Raw genomic sequence first — 19376 nt, 5'->3', positions numbered from 1 at the left:
CTTCTTTGTATTTTTTCCAACTCTATGAACTGGAGCCCAGAACTGAACTGCATATTCTAGATGAGGCCTCACTAATGCTTTGTAAAGTGGCAATATTACATCCCTGTGCCGCGAGTCCATGCCTCTTTTAATACACAACAATATTTTGCTGGCCTTTGAAGCAGCTGTTTGACATTGCATGCAGTTATTTGGTTTATGATTTACAGGTACACCCAGTTATATAAGTGTTGACCACTTATTGACAAAGGCAGCAAGTGTCCATGTTTTCATACAATCCGGCAGAGAAGGTTGTGTAGAATGGTTTGTTATTAGTAATGACAGCAGAGAAATGCTGATGTAAAATAATACAAGTCCAAAATCAGACATCTGTACATTGAAAGTTTGGTTTTGTATTTCTGTTGCAGATGAGATCTTCAAGTATTGAAAATAGCTCAACATGCAGAATACAACAGCCTCGAGGTCTGTGTAGAGCAAGTCTGATCCGAGGAGATATGTTTTCATGTGATGACAACCAAGGGGTCTCCATAAACTCACATCAGGGGCAGGTACTTGTTCTCTCCACTACTCTTACCACCGCCGTACATTCTTGCCCCATGTCTTCTCCTGTGAGTCACTGCATCATCTGGAATTCACTACCACAGGCTAAAGGCGATTCTTCTACTCTTCAAGTTTTCAAACTCAACTCTTCAGACAAGCATATACTCTATCATAAGTCTCCTTTAACCCCTTAGTGACCACCAATACGCCTTTTTACGTCGGTCACTAATGGGCTTTAGGCTAGGCTGACGCCTTTTCACGTCAGCCTAGTCTAAGTCCTGCACGGGTCTCCCGCGCAGGCAGGAGCCGGGGCTCTGCTGTCTGATGACAGCTGAGCTCCTGCTCCAACGCCCGCGATCGAAGTTTACTTCGATCGCGGCCGTTTAACCCGTTAAATGCTGCCGTCAATAGCGACCGCGGCATTTAACTTTGTTTACAGAGGGAGTGAGCTCCCTCTGTCACCCATCGGCGGCCCACGAATGAAATCGCGGGTCTCCGATGGGGTGTCATGGCAGCCGGGGGCCTGATAAAAGCCCCCAGGTCTGCCCTGGACATATTCCTGTTAGGACGCGCCGGAGGCACGTCCTAACAGATTGCCTGTCAGATTTACACTGACAGGCAATAATGCTCTGGTATACGAAGTATACCAAAGCATTATAGCAGCGATCTGAACATCGCACAGTAAAGTCCCCTAGTGGGACTAGTGAAATAAATAATAAATGTGAAATAAAGATTAATAATAAAAGTTACAGTAAAAAAATAAATAAAACAATTTTTTGCCATAAAAAGTGGTTTTATTTAGTAAAAAAAAAAAAAAAGTACACATATGTGGTATTGCCGCGACCGTAATGACTCCATTAATAAAGTTAATAGGTAATTTAAACCGCAAATTGAACACCGTAAAAAAAAAACGCAAAAAACCATGGCGAAATTGCAATTTTTTTCCATTGCCCCCCAAAAAAGTCATAACAAAAATGAATCGATAAGTCCCATGCACCCCAAAACAGTACCAATCAAAAGTACGTCTCGTCCCGCAAAAAACAAGCCCAAAAAATCACTACATTGATGGAAAAATAAAAAAATTACGGCTCTTGGAAAGCAACGATGCAAAAACAAATAATTTTAGTTCAAAAGTGTTTTTATTGTGCAAAAGTCGTAAAACATAAAAAAACCTCCACATATGTGGTATCGCCGTAATCGTACCGACCCATAGAATAAAGGTAACATGTTATTTACGTCGCACAGTGAACGGCGTCAATTTAAAAACGCATAGAACAATGGCGGAATTTCAGGTTTTTTTTATAATCCCCCCCAAAAAGGTTAATAAAAGTTAATATAAAAATTATATGTACCCAAAAATGGTGCCATTAAAAAGCACAACTAATCCCGCAAAAAACAAGTCCTCATACAGCTATGTAGATGAAAAAATGAAAAAGTTATAGCTCTTTGAATGCGACTATAGAAAAACGAATAAAATATCTTGGTCATTAGGGCCTAAAATGGGCTGGTCACTAGGGGGTTAATCCCTTTCCCGACTCTACCACCTCCATTACATAAAAATATGCATACTGTCACCCATCCTTAAAGGGGTTGTCTGCATTGGACAATCTCTTTTTGTTAGAGGGATTCCCCAACATTAAGCTGATCACAGGGTATCCTACTGCAGGGACCCCCAGTGATCAGCTACAATCTGTGGAGAAACCTGGCATCAAGTGTTCAATTCTCCTGCTGTGACACCACAGGGGAAAGGAAGAATTATGTTGTTCTCAATCAAATCAATGGGCTCTCAGCGTAATGCTGTGCTGGGTCCTCCAGATTGAGAGACTCTCTTTGTGGCCACTCTCTACTTTGGCTAATAGATGAGGGTCCTGAATGTTTTTTTTAATTAGTTACACCTCAGGCTTCCTTTTTCCATCCTCCCATCCTCTTTTATCCATCCTCGTTACAATTGTACCTTTTTACTAGTATGTTCATACTTGTAATTATAATTTTTTTTCTTTGTTTGTTTGTTTGTTTTTCTGTACCACACTACACAGTTCCATGGATGATATCATTATACAAATCAGTAAAAATGCAACAAAAGTAATAATCATACTTTTTGTGAGTTGTTCTTCATTTGTTAAGTTTGTTGGGCTTGGACAGTTTGGGGGGAAAATAAGCTATAGAGGTAATCTTATTATTATAGTTTATTTAGATGTAACTCAGGAAATGTTTGTACCAAGAACTGTTCATAGGTGGTATCTGTTGGGTATGGAGCAATGGGGCTTGTACATAGTAATGAAGTTAAGCTGTGTAGTTGCAAAACGTATAACTAATTTAAAAAATTGTATAATAGGTGAATGTTGGAAAACATCTACAGAGCAAGTGATGAATAAAAATGTTAGACACCAAAGGAGGATATAATGTGAACATTATAGCATGTCATTGAATAAAAGCTTAAAGTTACATTCTGGTCTGACAGTCACTTTGCATATAACATTAGAGCTGAATAACTATATTAGGATTGCGATAGCTGCTTTTATGGCGACCGCTTCAGATTACCACTTTTTTGCAGAGGCAATATGGAGGAAACGCTAATATCTCTGGAAGTAAAGGAAACATAACTATCAAACTTTGGCAGCTCCTCCAACTAATTTACTAATCCCTTTTTTCGAGTGATTCCTCCCTTCAATTGGACTTGTTTTCTATTATCAATTTTGTACTTTTTATTTTACAGATCCTTCAAGAACGTGAAAATCATATCCCGCTAGCCTCCCAGGAGATATTTTGTGATCTTCTGGAAACTCAAAGAGTATTACTTAGTTCATATATCAATGTTGTAAAGAAGCGGCTACTTTCCTCCCTCGGGGTCATAAAAATACCAATTCCTGACAGGAAAGTCAAAGTGGCTTGTCATCCACCATTCAAATAAAGTATAAACAAGTCCTGAAGAGATTTGGTATATTAGACATATTACAAACATCTGATTCTAAATCTTATCATGTAGGCTATTTATAAAGTGTTATCAAATGTTTAAGGACTTTATATCATGCTTTTCTTTTTTTGCAAGATGAAATAAGTATTTATGCATCACAATCAGTATCTGCAATCCTCAGGGTTTATACACAGCCATATTACAGCTCTGTACAAGCTGCGAGATGCAAGGAGCCGTAAAACAGCATCCATAGATGTCTATGGGCCTGTACCTCTGTGTGCGTCCGATTTCATATGGAGACATACCAAGTTTTATTTTTCTCTCTAATTCATACTGAATTTACCTTAGGCTTTATTCAGACGAACGGGAATTACATCCGTGCAATGCGCGTGATTTTCACGCACTTCGCACAGACCTATATTAGTCTATGGGGCCGTGCGGACATGTGCGTGATTTTTACTCAGCGTGAGTACGCTGAGAAAAAGTCACGACATGTCCGTTCTTTCGGCGTTTTGCGCGAATCACGCACCCATTGTACTCAATGGGTGCGTGAAAACCACGCATGCCGCAAGGAAGCACTTCCGTGCGAACTGTGTGATTCGCGCAACAGCTGTGGAAAAGGATGAATGAAAACAGAAAAGCACCACGTGCTTTTCTGTTTACAAACATCCAAACGGAGTGTCATAATGATGGCGGCTGCGCGAAAACCACGCAGCCGCGCATCATATGCTGCTGCCACACGAAGCTGTCAAGTGGTTTTTGCGCGCGCAAAAACGCCACGCTCGTGTGAATCCAGCCTTAAACTGACCATAGACATAAGATCATTGAGAGCCAATCACCCCAATCTAATGTTTATGAAAGTTTAAAAGAAATGGTTTCCAATCCACTTCAATTTCAGCTGACATTAAAGGGATTCTAATGCTCACCATGCACTTGAGATAATGCCACCAATAATCTCATAGGGCCTTATGATTTTAGTGGAGTTGGCTGAAATAGCTGTGAGCCGAACAAGCGTTTAGTCCACAACTATCTTAAATGTGTAACCAGCTTAACCCCTAAACAGACAAGGACCAGGCACCGTTTAGCCAATTTTAGCTTGTGTCAGTGAAACGGCTATAACTTTTTTATGATGTATGATTTTTGCAATGTTTCTTTCATGATCAATACAGGTTTCTGTTCTTATCATTTTAGGCCTGAAAAAAGATAGTAAAAAAAAAGATGCTTTTTTTAATTTTTAGATAGTTTTTTATGGTACTAATATATAGTGTTACCCTAAAATAGACTTAATTTGTGATCATTATTGTCTGCAGTAAATATTGCTAAATTATATGCCTATTTTAGGGTAATTGCAGAGCATGCATTATGACAAAAATTGGTCGGGGTGCAATATTTTTTTGGGGGTTATATTATGTGTAGTTTTTATTTAATTTATTTTTGTTTGTTTTTTTACTTTGATTTTTTTTATTATGGCCTGTCCCTCAAAGATTACAAAAGACCTTTGGGGGACTTTGTTATTTCAATAAATTTTTTTGTACACAATACTTTTCCACTGTAAGGGCAGATTCACACGAGCGTTGCGTTTTTGCGCGCGCAAACAACGCGGCGTTTTGCACACGCAAAAACCATTTGACAGCTGCGTGTGTCATCCGTGTCTGATGCGCGACTGCGTGATTTTCGCGCAGCTGCCATCATAGAGATGAGGCTAGTCGACGGCCGTCACTGTCCAAGGTGCTGAAAGAGCTAACTCTTTCAGCACCCTCGACAGTGAATGCCGAACACAATATCGCAAAACCTGTAGAAAAAAAAGAAAAAGTTCGTACTTACCGAGAACTTCCCGGCCGTTGCCTTGGTGACGCGTCCTTGGTGACGCGTCCTTAGTGACGCGCCTCTCTTGACATCGGGCCCCACCTCCCTGGATGACGCGCCAGTCCATGTGACCGCTGCAGCCTGTGCTTGGCCTGTGATTGGCTGGAGCTGTCACTTGGACTTAATTGTCATCCCGGGAGGTCAGACTGGAGGAAGAAGCCGGGAGTTAGCGGTAAGTCAGAACTTCGTTTTTTTTTCTACAGGTTCATGTATATTGGGATCGGAAGTCACGGTCCATGGTGCTGAAACAGTTTAACTCTTTCAGCACCATGGACAGTGACTATCTCCTGACGTCGCGTACCGATAATTTTTTTGCCGGGTTCGGCCAAAACGAGTTCGGCCGAACCCGGTGAAGTTCGGTTCGCTTGTCCGGCTTCGCTCATCGCAAAGACACTCCGTTTGGATGTTCGGAAACAGAAAAGCACGTGGTGCTTTTCTGTTTTCATTCATCCTTTTCACTGCTGTTGCGCGAATCACGCTCGTCCCACGGAAGTGTTTCCGTGTGGTGCGCGTGGTTTTCACGCACCCATTGACTTCAATGCGTGCGTGATGCGCGAAATACGCAGAGTTATTGAACCTGTCGCACTTTTGCGCAGCAGACAAACGCTGCGCAAAAAGCACGGACTGTCTGTACTGCCCCATAGACTTGTATTGGTCCATGAGTGCCGCGTGAAAACCACGCGGCCCGCACGGACCGAATACACGCTCGTGTGAATCCCCCCTAACTGGTGCCGCACAGCAGGGAAAATCAGTCCGGCTATATTGTCACTGTTAGGGCTTATTCAGACGAACGTAAAATACGCGCGTGCAACGCGCGTGATTTTCACGTGCGTTGCCCGTAGCTATATTAGACAATGGGGCCGTGCAGACATGGCAGCGTTTTTTGCGCAGCGTTGCTCCGTTGCAAAAAACTCACGACATGTCCGTTGATTCTGCGTTTTCAACGCATCACGCACCCATTGAAGTCAATGGGTGCGTGAAAACCACGCATGTCGCACGGAAGCACTTCCGTGCGAACTGCGTGTTTGCGCAACAGCTGTCAAAAGGATGAATGTAAACAGAAAAGCACCACGTGCTTTTCTGTTTCCGAACATCCAAACGGAGTGTCTTTGCGATTAGCGAACCCCGACAACCGAAGCTAACTTCACCGGGTTCGGCCAAACTCGTTTTGGCCGAACCCGGTAAAAAAAATTCCGGTCCGCGACGTCGGGAGACATTCACTGTGCATGGTGCTGAAAGAGTTAAACTGTTTCAGCACCATGGACAGTGACTTGCGATCCCAAAATACATGAACCTGTAAAAAAAACCGAAGTTCTAACTTACCGATTATTCCTGTCTCCTTCCTGCAGTCCGACCTCCCGGGATGACACTTCAGTTCAAGTGACAGCTCCAGCCAATCACAGGCCAAGCACAGGCTGCAGCCAATCACAGGCTGCAGCGGTCACTTGGACTGCCGCGTCATCCAGGGAGGTGGGGCTCGATGTCAAGAGAGGCGCGTCACCAAGGACGCGTCACCAAGGACGCGTCACCAAGGCAACGGCCGGGAAGTTCTCGGTAAGTAGGAACTTTATCTTTTTTTTAACAGGGTTTTTGCTGTTGTGTTCGGCATTCACTGTCGAGGGTGCTGTAAGATTTAGCTCTTTCAGCACCTTGGACAGTGACGGGCGTCGACAAGCCTCATCTCTATGATGCCGGCTGCGCGAAAATCACGCAGCCGCGCATCAGACACGGATGACACACGCAGCTGTCAAATAGTTGTTTGCGCGCGCAAAAACGCAACGCTCGTGTGAATCCGGCCTTAGGCTGGGTTCACACGAGCACATTAACGTCCGTAATGGACGGACGTATTTCGGCCGGAAGTCCCGGACCGAACTCAGTGCAGGGAGCCGGGCTCCTAGCATCATAGTTATGTACGACGCTAGGAGTCCCTGCCTCTCCGTGGAACTACTGTCCCGTACTGAAAACATGATTACAGTACGGGACAGTTGTCCTGCAGAGAGGCAAGGACTCCTAGCATCGTACATAACTATGATGCTAGGAGCCCGGCTCCCTGCACTGAGTTCGGTCCGGGACTTCCGGCCGAAATACGTCCGTCCATTACGGACGTTAATGTGCTCGTGTGAACCCAGCCTAACAGTGACAATATAGCCGGACTGATTTGGACATTTATCTGTTGGAAGCTCCTTTCCATGACCAGCATTACCTGATAGTCTCTATAAAAAGATAACATGACTTTATTTGTTTAAGGCCTTATTTACACGAACGTGTTTCACATCCGTGATACGCGCGTGAAAGATACGCGCGTCGCACGGACCTATGTAAGTTAATGGGACCATTCAGACATTCCGTGTTTTTCATGCAGCGTGTGTCCGCTGCGTGAAATTCACTGCATCTCCTATACTTTAGCATTTTTTGCACATCACACACACATTGAAGTCAATTGGTGCGTGAAAATCACACGCAGCACACGGACGCACTTCCGTGCGTGCGCGTGATTCGCGCAACAGTTGCTCAAGAAATTAAGAGAAAAATAAAACCACCTCCTTCATTTCATTTTCTAAACCTCATAACCGCGTGTCATAAATCATGAAAATCATGCAGCCACGCACCAAACAGTGATGAAACACAGAACTGCAACGCGCAAAAAACACAGAGTCACTATGGTTCTGTACTGTGGAGCCAAAGGGGCTCTATGTGTCGCTGTATGGTACCTCTATATCAGTGGCGTAACTACCGCTGTAGCAGCCGTAGTAGTCGTGGCCCCTCGGAGGCTCTGCTAGCAGCCGCTATGACTGCTACAGCGCGACGCCACTGAAGGGGTTGTTCCTACAAAAGATATGCATCCCCTATCCACAGGATAGGGGATACATGTGTGATCGCTTGGGATGCCCAGCGATAAGGAGAACGGGGGACCGAAATTCCCTCGAAGTTCTCCATGACAAACCTCGGACTTCCGAGGTCTGTCGGCAGCTCCATATAAATGAATTATGCACCGGTCGCGCTTGTGCTCCTTTCAGTTTTATTGAACTGCGCAGACCCCGGAAGTCCGAGGTTTGTCATGGAGAACTTCGATCACACATGTATCCCCTATCGTGTGAATAGGGGATACATCTCTTTTGTAGGACAAACTTTAGGCCGTTTTTTTTTGGGGGGGGGGGGGTTGGGGCTGTATGGCGTTATCCACAGGGGGGCTGTATGGCGTTATCTACAAGGGGGGTTTGGGGCTGTATGGCGTTATCTACAGGGGAGGGCTGTATGCCGTTATCTAGAAGGGGTGGTTTGGGGCTGTATGTCGTTATCTACAGGGGGCGGCTGTATGGCGTTATCTACAGGGGGGGCGGCTGTATGCCGTTATCTACACAGGGGGGCGGCTGTATGGCGTTATCTACAAGGGGCTGTATGGCGTTATCTACAGGGGGGCTGTATGGCGTTATCTACAGGGGGGCTTTATGGAGTTTATCTACAGGGGGAGGGCTGTATGGCGTTATCTACAGGGGCGGTTTGGGTCTGTATGGCATTATCTACAGGGGGGTTTGGGGCTGTATGACATTATCTACAGGGGGGCTGTATGGTATTATCAACAGGGGGGTTTGAGGATGTATGGCGTTATCTACAGGGGGGTCTGTATGGCGTTATCTACAGGGGGAGTTGTATGGCGTTATCTACAGGGGGGCTGTATGGCGTTATCTACAGGGGGGGTTTGGAGCTGTATTGGGTTATCTACATGGGGGGTTGGGGGCTGTGTGCCGTTATCTACAGGGGAGCTGTATGGCGTTATCTACAGGGGGGCTGTATGGCGTTATCTACAGGGGGGATATATGGCGTTATCTACAGGGGGCGGCTGTAAGGAGTTATCTACAGGGGGGCTGTATGGCGTTATGTACAGGGGGCTGTATGGCATTATCTACAGGGGGGGCTTTATGGCGTTATCTACAGGGGGGTTTGGGGCTGTATGGCGTTATCTACAGGGGGGTTTGGAGCTGTATGGTGTTATCTACAGGGGGCTGTATGGCGTTATCTACAGGGGCGGCTGTATGGCGTTATCTTCACAGGGGGGCAGTTGTATGGCGTTATCTACAGGGGGATGTATGGCATTATCTACAGGGGGGCTGTATGGCGTTATCTACAGGGGGGCTATATGGTGTTATCTACAGGTGGGCTGTATGGCATTATCTACAGGGGAAGGTTTGGGGCTGTATGGCGTTATCTACAGGGGGGCTGTATGGCGTTATCTACAGGAGGGTTTGGGGCTGTATGGCGTTATCTACAGGAGGGGGTTTGGGGCTGTATGGCGTTATCTACAGGGGGGCTGTATGCGTTATCTACAGGGGCAGCTGTATGGCGTTATCTACAGGGGGGGCTGTATGCCGTTATCTACACGGGGCTGTATGGCGTTATCTACAGGGGGGCTGTATGGCGTTATCTACAGGGGGTTTGGGGCTGTATGGCGTTATCTACAGGGGGGCTGTATGGCGTTATCTACAGGGGCGGCTGTATGGCGTTATCTACACAGGGGGCGGCTGTATGGCATTATCTACAGGGGGGCTGTATGGTGTTATCTACAGGGGGGCTGTATGGCATTATCTACAGGGGGGCTGTATGGCATTATCTACAGGGGGGTTTGGGGCTGTATGGCATTATCTACAGGGGAAGGTTTGGGGCTGTATGGCGTTATCTACAGTGGGCTGTAGGGCGTTATCTACAGTATGGCTGTATGGCGTTATCTACAGGGGGGTTGTATGGCGTTATCTACAGGGGGTGTGGGGCTGTATGGCGTTATCTACACAGGGGGGCGGCTGTATGGCATTATCTACAGGGGGCTGTATGGCGTTATCTACAGGGGGGCTGTATGGTGTTATCTACAGGGGGCTGTATTGCATTATCTACAGGGGGGTTTGGGGCTGTATGGCACTATCTACAGGGGAAGGTTTGGGGCTGTATGGCGTTATCTACAGGGGGGCTGTAGGGCATTATCTACAGTATGGCTGTATGGCGTTATCTACAGGGGGCTGTATGGCGTTATCTACAGGGGGGCTGTATGGCGTTATCTACAGGGGGTGTGGGGCTGTATGGCGTTATCTACAGGGGAGGTTGGGGGCTGTATGGCGTTATCTACAGGGGGGTTGTATGGCGTTATCTACAGGGGGCGGATGTATGGCATTATCTACAGGGGGGCTGTATGGCATTATCTACAAGGGGGCTGTATGGCGTTATCTACAGGGGGGGTTGTATGGCATTATCTACAGGCGGGTTTGGGGCTGTATGGCGTTATCTACAGTGGGGGTTTGGGGCTGTATGGCGTTATCTACAGGGGGCTGTATGGCGTTATCTACAGGGGAGGGCTGTATGGTGTTATATACAGGGGGCTGTATGGCGTTATCTACACAGGGGGGCGGCCGTATGGCATTATCTACAGGGGGGCTGTATGGCGTTATCTACAGGGGGGCTGTATGGCGTTATCTACAGGGGGTTTGGGGCTGTATGGCATTATCTACAGGGGAAGATTTGGAGCTGTATGGCGTTATCTACAGGGGCTGTATGGCGTTATCTACAGGGGGTTTTGGGCTGTATGGCATTATCTACAGGGGGGGTTGGTGGCTGTATGGCGTTATCTACAGGGGGGCTGTATGGCGTTATCTACAGGGGGCTGTATGGCGTTATCTACAGGGGGCTGCATGCCGTTATCTACACTGGGCTTGGGGCTGTATGGGATTATCTACAGGGGGGCTGTATGGCGTTATCTACAGGGGGCGGCTGTATGGTGTTATCTACAGGGGGGCTGTATGGCATCATCTACAGGGGGGTTGTATGGCATTATCTACAGGGGGGTTTGGGGCTGTATGGCGTTATCTACAGTGGGGGTTTTGGGCTGTATGGCGTTATCTACAGTGGGCGCTGTATGGCGTGATCTACAGGGGGGCTGTATGGCATTATCTACAGCGGAGGGCTGTATGGTGTTATCTACAGGGTGCTGTATGGCGTTATCTACAAGGGAGGGCTGTATGGTGTTATCTACAGGGGGCTGTATGGCGTTATCTACAGGGGGCAGCTGTATGGCGTTATCTACAGGGGGCTGTATGGCGTTATCTACAGGGGGCTGTGTGGCGTTATCTACAGGGGCGGCTGTATGGCGTTATCTACACAGGGGGGGGCTGTATGACATTATCTACAGGGGGGTTGTATGGCGTTATCTACAGGGGGGCTGTATGGAGTTATTTACAGGGGGCTGTATGGCATTATCTACCGGTGGTTTGGGGCTGTATGGCATTATCCACAGGGGAAGGTTTTGGGCTTTATGTTGTTATCTACAGGGGGTCTGTAGGGCGTTATCTACAGTATGGCTGTATGGCGTTATCTACAGGGGGCTGTATTGCGTTATCTACAAGGGGGCTGTATGGCGTTATCTACAGGGGGTTTGGGGCTGTATGGCGTTATCTACAGGGGGGTTGGTGGCTGTATGGCGTTATCTACAGGGGGCTGTATGGCGTTATCTACAGGGGGCTGTATGGCGTTATCTACAGGGGGCTGTATGGCGTTATCTACACTGGGTTTGGGGCTGTATGGGATTATCTACAGAGGGGCTATATGGCGTTATCTACAGGGGGCGGCTGTATGGCGTTATCTACAGGGGGCTGTATGGCGTTATCTACAGGGGGGCTGTATGGCGTTATCTACAGGGGGGTTGTATGGCATTATCTACAGGGGGGTTTGGGGCTGTATAGCGTTATCTACAGTGGGGGTTTGGGGCTGTATGGCGTTATCTAAAGGGGGGGCTGTATGGCGTTATCTACAGTGGGCGCTGTGTGGCGTTATCTACAGGGGGGCTGTATGGCGTTATCTACAGGGGAGGGCTGTATGGTGTTATCTACAGGGGGCTGTATGGCGTTATCTACAGAGGGGCTGTATGGCGTTATCTACATGGGGCTGTATGGCGTTATCTACAGGAATGGCTGTATGGCGTTATCTACAGGGGGGTTTGGGGCTTTGTGGCGTTATCTACAGGGAGGCTGTATGTCATTATCTACAGGGCGGCTGTTTGGCGTTATCTACACAGGGGGGCGGTTGTATGGCATTATCTACAGGGGGGCTGTATGGCGTTATCTACAGGGGGCTGTATGGCATTATCTACAGGGGGTTTGGGGCTGTATGGCATTATCTAATGGGGAAGGTTTGGGGCTGTATGGCGTTATCTACAGGGGGGCTGTATGGCATTATCTACAGGGGGCTGCATGGCATTATCTACAGGGGGGCTGTATGGCATTATCTACAGGGGGTTTTGGGCTGTACAGCGTTATCTACAGGGGGGGTTGGAGGCTGTATGGCGTTATCTACAGGGGGCTGTATAGCGTTATCTACAGGGGGCTGTATGGCGTTATCTACAGGGGGCTGTATGGCGTTATCTACAGGGGGCTGTATGGCGTTATCTACAGGGGGCGGCTGTATGGCGTTATCTACAGGGGGCGGCTGTATGGCGTTATCTACAGGGGGGGCTGTATAGAGTTATGTACAGGGGGCTGTATAGCGTTATCAACGGGGGGGGGGGGGTTGTATGGCATTATCTACAGGGGGTTTGGGGCTGTATGGCGTTATCTACAGGGGGGGCTGTATGGCGTTATGTACAGTGGGGGCTGTATGGCGTTATCTACAGGTGGCTGTATGGCATTATCTACAGGGGAGGGCTGTATGGTGTTATCTACAGGGGGCTGTATTGCGTTATTTACAGGGGGGGCTGTATGGCATTATCTACAGGGGGGCTGTATGACTTTATCTACAGGGGGGCTGTATGGCGTTATATAGAGGGGGGCTGTATGGCGTTATCTAGAGGGGGGCTGTATGGCGTTATCTACAGGGGGAGCACTGTATGGCGTTATCTACAGGGGGGCTGTATGGTGTTATCTACAGGGGGGGTGTATGGTGTTATCTACAGGGGGCTGTATGGCGTTATCTACAGGGCTAGCTGTATGGTGTCATCTACAGGGGGACTGTATGGCATTATCTACTGGTGAGGGCTGTATGGCGTTATTTACAGGAGGGCTATAAGGCGTTATCTACAGGGGGCTGTGTATGGCGCTTTCTACAGGGGGCTATATAATGCTATCAATAGGGGGGCGCCGTGTGGCAGAATCTACAGGGAGGCACTATCTACAAGGGGGTGTTATGTGATACCCAGGGGAGTGGGGCCCCAGTCAAAAGTTTGCTATGGGGCCCAGTCTTTCCTAGTTAAGCCCCTGCTCTATATGTTATATATTGCAAAGATATCCTCCCCTAGAAGCAATGCTTTCCGTTATGCGGCATCTGATGGAACATGGCATGACTTTTTTTTTATCTCAGATTCCGTATATATGCCAGGGATAAAACCTCTGTATGTCTCCATATGAAATTGCTCTGTACAGCTCATATAATACAAATAGGGACGTTACAAAGAGCCAATATTGGCTCTCTCTAAGCGAGTCTCATATATGAAATTGCATAGTCACCATTACACTTTGTGGTTTTTCTACTGAAGAACTAGTCTCCAGCTGTAAATAAATGCTGCATTAGAACCAAACCACTTAGATTTTTTTCTGGTTGCACAGGAGGATCCCTCAGGGACCCCCTCTTAAAAAGCCACATAACACTTAGTCTAGGTTGGACACGTGATTGTGTATAATGTATGAAGGAGTTCGATTTCATCTTTTTTCTAAAGGAGTTCGTTTTTTTCTCTACATGGAAAGAGGCTGCTTCGGTATTAACCATGGCTATAACTTCTGCTTGATGAAAAGCCTAGGAAATATGATTCATTTTAATAAATAGATCCTTTAACTTCGGCCCGGAACAAGGTATTTTGGTGCCATTGGCAGTTTAAGCAAATTGTGCGCACCTCCCCCTTATCCTTACCTTGCTGCAGACCATACAAGAGAGTGCAGTACTGATCATACGCAGACAATGTCCGAATTTCTAACAATTATATCCAGTGACTTACAGGTGACGACTTCTCTGGAGTTGTTCACTTTCCTTTTCTTCTCCAACCAGCCCAGACCACTAAGACACCAGTATTATAAATGGCACATGGTAGTGTTGGCCCTATTACAGATTTTGTATTGGGGCCCAGGGGATTTACCTTTCACCTCTTAATTTAGTTAATATAAAGACATTTAAAATGGTGAGTATGTATTATAAATAATTGTCAATCCAACAGCTATTAGGTTGAACTTTAGGGACTGAGGGTGGGTGGCACATTCTGAAACCCCTGCATTGGGAACCAAAAGTGCTTGTCCTGTCCCAATACAGGGAACTGCAGAAATACCAATGTACCCAAATATTGTATCCGCAAAACCAGAGGTACCTATTGCCATACTAACACAATATGTGCTTTTTTTTTGTCCTTTTATAGTCCTTAAATATAACAATCTTATATGTTCATTTTCTAATGTTTAAATTTCCACCCAAATATGATAAGTATTTTTACAGGAGCAATTTGTGGAATGAGGGAGTGTTGCTGGCACAGTTGCACATACAACAGTGTATTATTTGCCTGCATAGTTGTGGCTTACAATGAACTTTAATGTGTGAATACTTGATCATAATAAGATGTGAGAAGCTTAGATCGCTGATTGACGACTGATGATAAATGATCTATGTCAACGCGGCACGTCTTCCCAAAGGGCTTCTTAGGCCTATCATATGCAGAGATGGGTATTCTGGTTGACCAGGATCGTACATACTTTTCATATGAAGTAAGACAATAATGAGAAGAGTTGAAACGTATATGATCACAAATATTATCTGAAAGCCAGAAATATCATGGCTAAAATGACCTCAGTGTAATCGACTGTCAAAGTATCTCTCCTATGAGAACAGTAGACAGTCCACCTGCTTCTGACCGTTACAGTTTAGTAGATGGTATTCAACACTAAATATGCCGAAAAGGAGATAGCTGCACAGCTCAGTAATCCCTATTACCATGTCAATGTTATTTGTCCTAATGCATAGGAATCGTAAGACAGCTGTTAACAGAGAGATTATAAAGTCACAGGGTTTGTTGGTGAATTTCACAGTCATGGATGATAAGTCCATCTGTTCCACATATTCATGTGTTCTGCATATCAACTATCAATGGGATTAACATCTTCTCTACTGTTTGACAACTGGCAATCATATATCCATAATTTGTGCCAACTGCAGTACTCCATCCCTATACCAGCCTCCCCTCATCATAAGTCAGAATCACACATATAGTTTTTGGTGCAGTTTTTGATGCAGTTTTTTGAGCCAAAGCCAGGAGTAGTTTCAAAAGGAATGAAGCGCATAATGGAAGGACTTACACTTTTCCTTCCTGTTGGATCTACCCCAGGCTCTGGCTGAAAAAAATTACATCAAAAACTGCATCAAAACTGTACGTGTGATTCCAGCCTTAGGGTAGGGACACACAGCGTAAACACTGCGCATTTTCCGCAATGGATTTCATTCGGAAAATCTGTAGCGTAGCACAGTATCAGCAGAGTGGATGAGATTTGAACAGATTTCATTCACACAACAGAAAAAATCAGCCGAGAAACCATTCATAAATTGACCTGCGGTGCAATTTATTAATCCGCAGCATGTCAATTTATGCTGCTGTTTTCCCTATTGAATTCAATAGGGAGGTAAAAACCCGCAATAAATAGGCAAATTTTGTCGTGGAGAAGCTGCGATTCTGCTGCAAAAATTGCAAATCATAAGAAAAAGCTTTTTTTTAAAAAAAATATTAAAAAGGGTGATTCCTCCGGCCATTGTCATACCAACGCGATACTCTGAGCGCAGTCCAGCCTCCTGGGTTGACGTTTCATCCCATTTGACTGCTGCAGCCAATCACAGGCTGCAGTGGTCACGCGTTGCTATGACAATGGAGAACGGGGTAAGTATGAACTTTTGTTTTTTCTAGCAGTAGTTTCGCAGCGGAGATTCCGGCCGAAAAACTGCACCACAATTTGGTGCGGTTTTTCGGCCGCATTTCCCTGCAGCTTCCAGGACAGATACGCTGTTTACTTTCACTCTACGTATCCGCCCTGTGTGCATTTACCCTTAGAGTAGGGACACACACCACGTAAACCCTGCCTGTCTTCTCCATTTATTAGGAGATATTCCATGTGATGTAGTCCAGGTCCCTCTGTTTGTATCTGCTTGGTTTTCCAATAATTACGCGATTTCGCAAAACCTTCTGCATTCACTCCTATATCTCTAAAAACACAAACAGAAAAAATGGGACATAGATATAATCAAAACCACAAAAAAGGCCATACTTACTAGGTAGGTGGGTGGGTGAAAACCCGTTCCCATCAGGACGCAGACGGGTCAAAGAATGCTGCAGAAGGAGTGTGCATTAAATAGTGATAGCCCCTCCCACTAGTCTTGAGGGGAGTGGCGAACTAAGTGCTCAAAGGTGTGCGATAAAGAGTGTCAGTGTAGTGCTAGGGTGTGAATGGATGGTAAAAAATAAATATGTATGTATGAAAGTGTCAGAACTGTGTAATGTAATATAAATAAATAAATGTGATGAATAGGGGTCAGTGCTGTGAATAGTACATGGGGTGTCAGTACTATGTGTAATACGTGGAGGGATAATGTGCTGGTCGTCAGCCATGGCGTATCTTGCCGAATAACAGCCTATTTGTAACGCCGCTAGTGTTAGCTAAAGCGGGCTGCTCTGCATTCCAAACCAAACGCCAGCACATCATGCCCTCCCAGCATATAAGACCCGGCTGCGTCCCGAAAAAAAGTGTAGTATACGTAGTAAGAAATATCCATGAAACATGGGGTATTAGTTGTTATTTTGGCCAAAATACGCAAAGCTCGCAACCCAACGTCAAGGGTCCCCAGTGCCTTGCGAGTCCCTAACCAGAACTTTACGTTCCTAATTTAAAAACACAAACAGAAAAAATGGGACATAGATATCATCAAAACCACAAAAAAGGCCATACTTACTAGGTAGGTGGGTGGGTGGGTGGGTGGGTGGGTGGGTGGGTGAAAACCCGTTCCCATCAGGACGCAGACGGGTCAAAGAATGCTGCAGAAGGAGTGTGCATTAAATAGTGATAGCCCCTCCCACTAGTCTTGAGGGGAGTGGCGAACTAAGTGCTCAAAGGTGTGCGATAAATGAGTGTTGGGTTGGGTTGCGAGCTTTGCGTATTTTGGCCAAAATAACAACTAATACCCCATGTTTCATGGATATTTCTTACTACGTATACTACACTTTTTTTCGGGACGCAGCCGGGTCTTATATGCTGGGAGGGCATGATGTGCTGGCGTTTGGTTTGGAATGCAGAGCAGCCCGCTTTAGCTAACACTAGCGGCGTTACAAATAGGCTGTTATTCGGCAAGATACGCCATGCCTGACGACCAGCACATTATCCCTCCACGTATTACACATAGTACTGACACCCCATGTACTATTCACAGCACTGACCCCTATTCATCACATTTATTTATTTTTATTACATTATTACACAGTTCTGACACTTTCATACATACATATTTATTTTTTACCATCCATTCACACCCTAGCACTACACTGACACTCATTTATCGCACACCTTTGAGCACTTAGTTCGCCACTCCCCTCAAGACTAGTGGGAGGGGCTATCACTATTTAATGCACACTCCTTCTGCAGCATTCTTTGACCCGTCTGCGTCCTGATGGGAACGGGTTTTCACCCACCCACCTACCTAGTAAGTATGGCCTTTTTTGTGGTTTTGATCCTATATCTCTAGCTGTGTTATTGAGAGCATGTATTTGGAGAGCATGCGCAGTAAGGCCTCATTTACACGAGCGTGTGCGTTTTGCGCGCGCAAAAAACGCTGCGTTTTGCGCGCGCAAAAGGCACTTGGCAGCTCCGTGTGTCATCCGTGTATGATGCGCGGCTGCGTGATTTTCGCGCAGCCGCCATCATAGAGATGAGGCTAGTCGACGCCCGTCACTGTCCAAGGTGCTGAAAGAGCTAACTGATCAGCAGTAACTCTTTCAGCACCCGCGACAGTGAATGCCGATCACAATATACACCAACCTGTGAATAAAAAAAGATGTTCAAACTTACCATGAACTGCCTGCTTCCTCCAGTCCGGTCTCCCGGCCGTTGCCTTGGTGACGCGTCCCTCTCTCGTCATCCGGCCCCACCTCCCAGGATGACGCCGCAGTCCATGAGACCGCTGCAGCCTGTGATTGGCTGCAGCCTGTGCTTGGCCTGTGATTGGCTGCAGCTGTCACTTGGACTTAACTGTCATCCCGGGAGGTCGGACCGGAGTTATCGGTAAGTCAGAACGTCTTTTTTTTTTTACAGGTTCATGGATTTTCGGAGCGGAAGTCACTGTCCATGGTGCTGAACCAGTTTAACGCTTTCAGCACCGTGGACAGAGACTGTCTCCTGACGTCGCGTACCCGAACATTTTTTACCGGTTTCGGTCAAAACGAGTTTGGCCGAACCCGGTGAAGTTCGGTGCGCTCATCTCGAATTTGACACTCCGTTTGGATGTTTGTAAACAGAAAAGCACGTGGTGCTTTTCTGTTTACATTCAGGAGTTTGACAGCTCTTGCGCGAATCACGCAGTTCGCACGGAAGTGCTTCCGTGCGGCATGCGTGGTTTTCACGCACCCATTGACTTCAATGGGTGCGTGATGCGCGAAAAACGCACGATTTTAGAACATGTCGTGAGTTTTACGCAACGCACGCGCACTGCGCAAAATTCACGCATCGTCTAAACAGCCCCATAGACTATTATAGGTGCGTACGACACGCGTGAAAAGCACGCGCGTCGCACGCGCGTATAATACGCTCGTGTAAATGAGGCCTTAGTCCCGGCCATCTCCCAGCAGTTCAGTAGAAGTGAATAGGACGGGTCCCAGGTATACACAATAGCCATAGAGCCATTCTAGTCAGCCATTCTCGGCACATCGCTGCTGAGATTAGTACAGAAGATGACTTATCAGGACTTTCACATTGTGCTTGCTCTCTCCACCCCTGTTAGCTCTGTATGTAAATATAGAGATTTCAGGGTGGAGTGTGGAGCAAACACATTATGATACTGTTTTAACTCAATAAAATAA

General features: G+C 46.4%; 1 long non-coding RNA gene across 1 annotated transcript; it reads left to right on the top strand.

Moving 5' to 3' along the window:
- The first annotated feature begins 407 nt into the window (after positions 1-407).
- LOC142735569 (uncharacterized) lies at positions 408-3467 on the top strand. Its single transcript, XR_012880547.1, has 2 exons — positions 408-545; positions 3254-3467. It is a non-coding gene; the product is annotated as an uncharacterized LOC142735569 (long non-coding RNA).
- Positions 3468-19376: the final 15909 nt, after the last annotated feature.

Source organism: Rhinoderma darwinii, chromosome 1 (genome assembly GCF_050947455.1).
Source record: "Rhinoderma darwinii isolate aRhiDar2 chromosome 1, aRhiDar2.hap1, whole genome shotgun sequence".
Lineage (NCBI taxonomy): Eukaryota > Metazoa > Chordata > Amphibia > Anura > Rhinodermatidae > Rhinoderma > Rhinoderma darwinii.
This window is presented reverse-complemented; position numbering and strand designations above follow the sequence as displayed.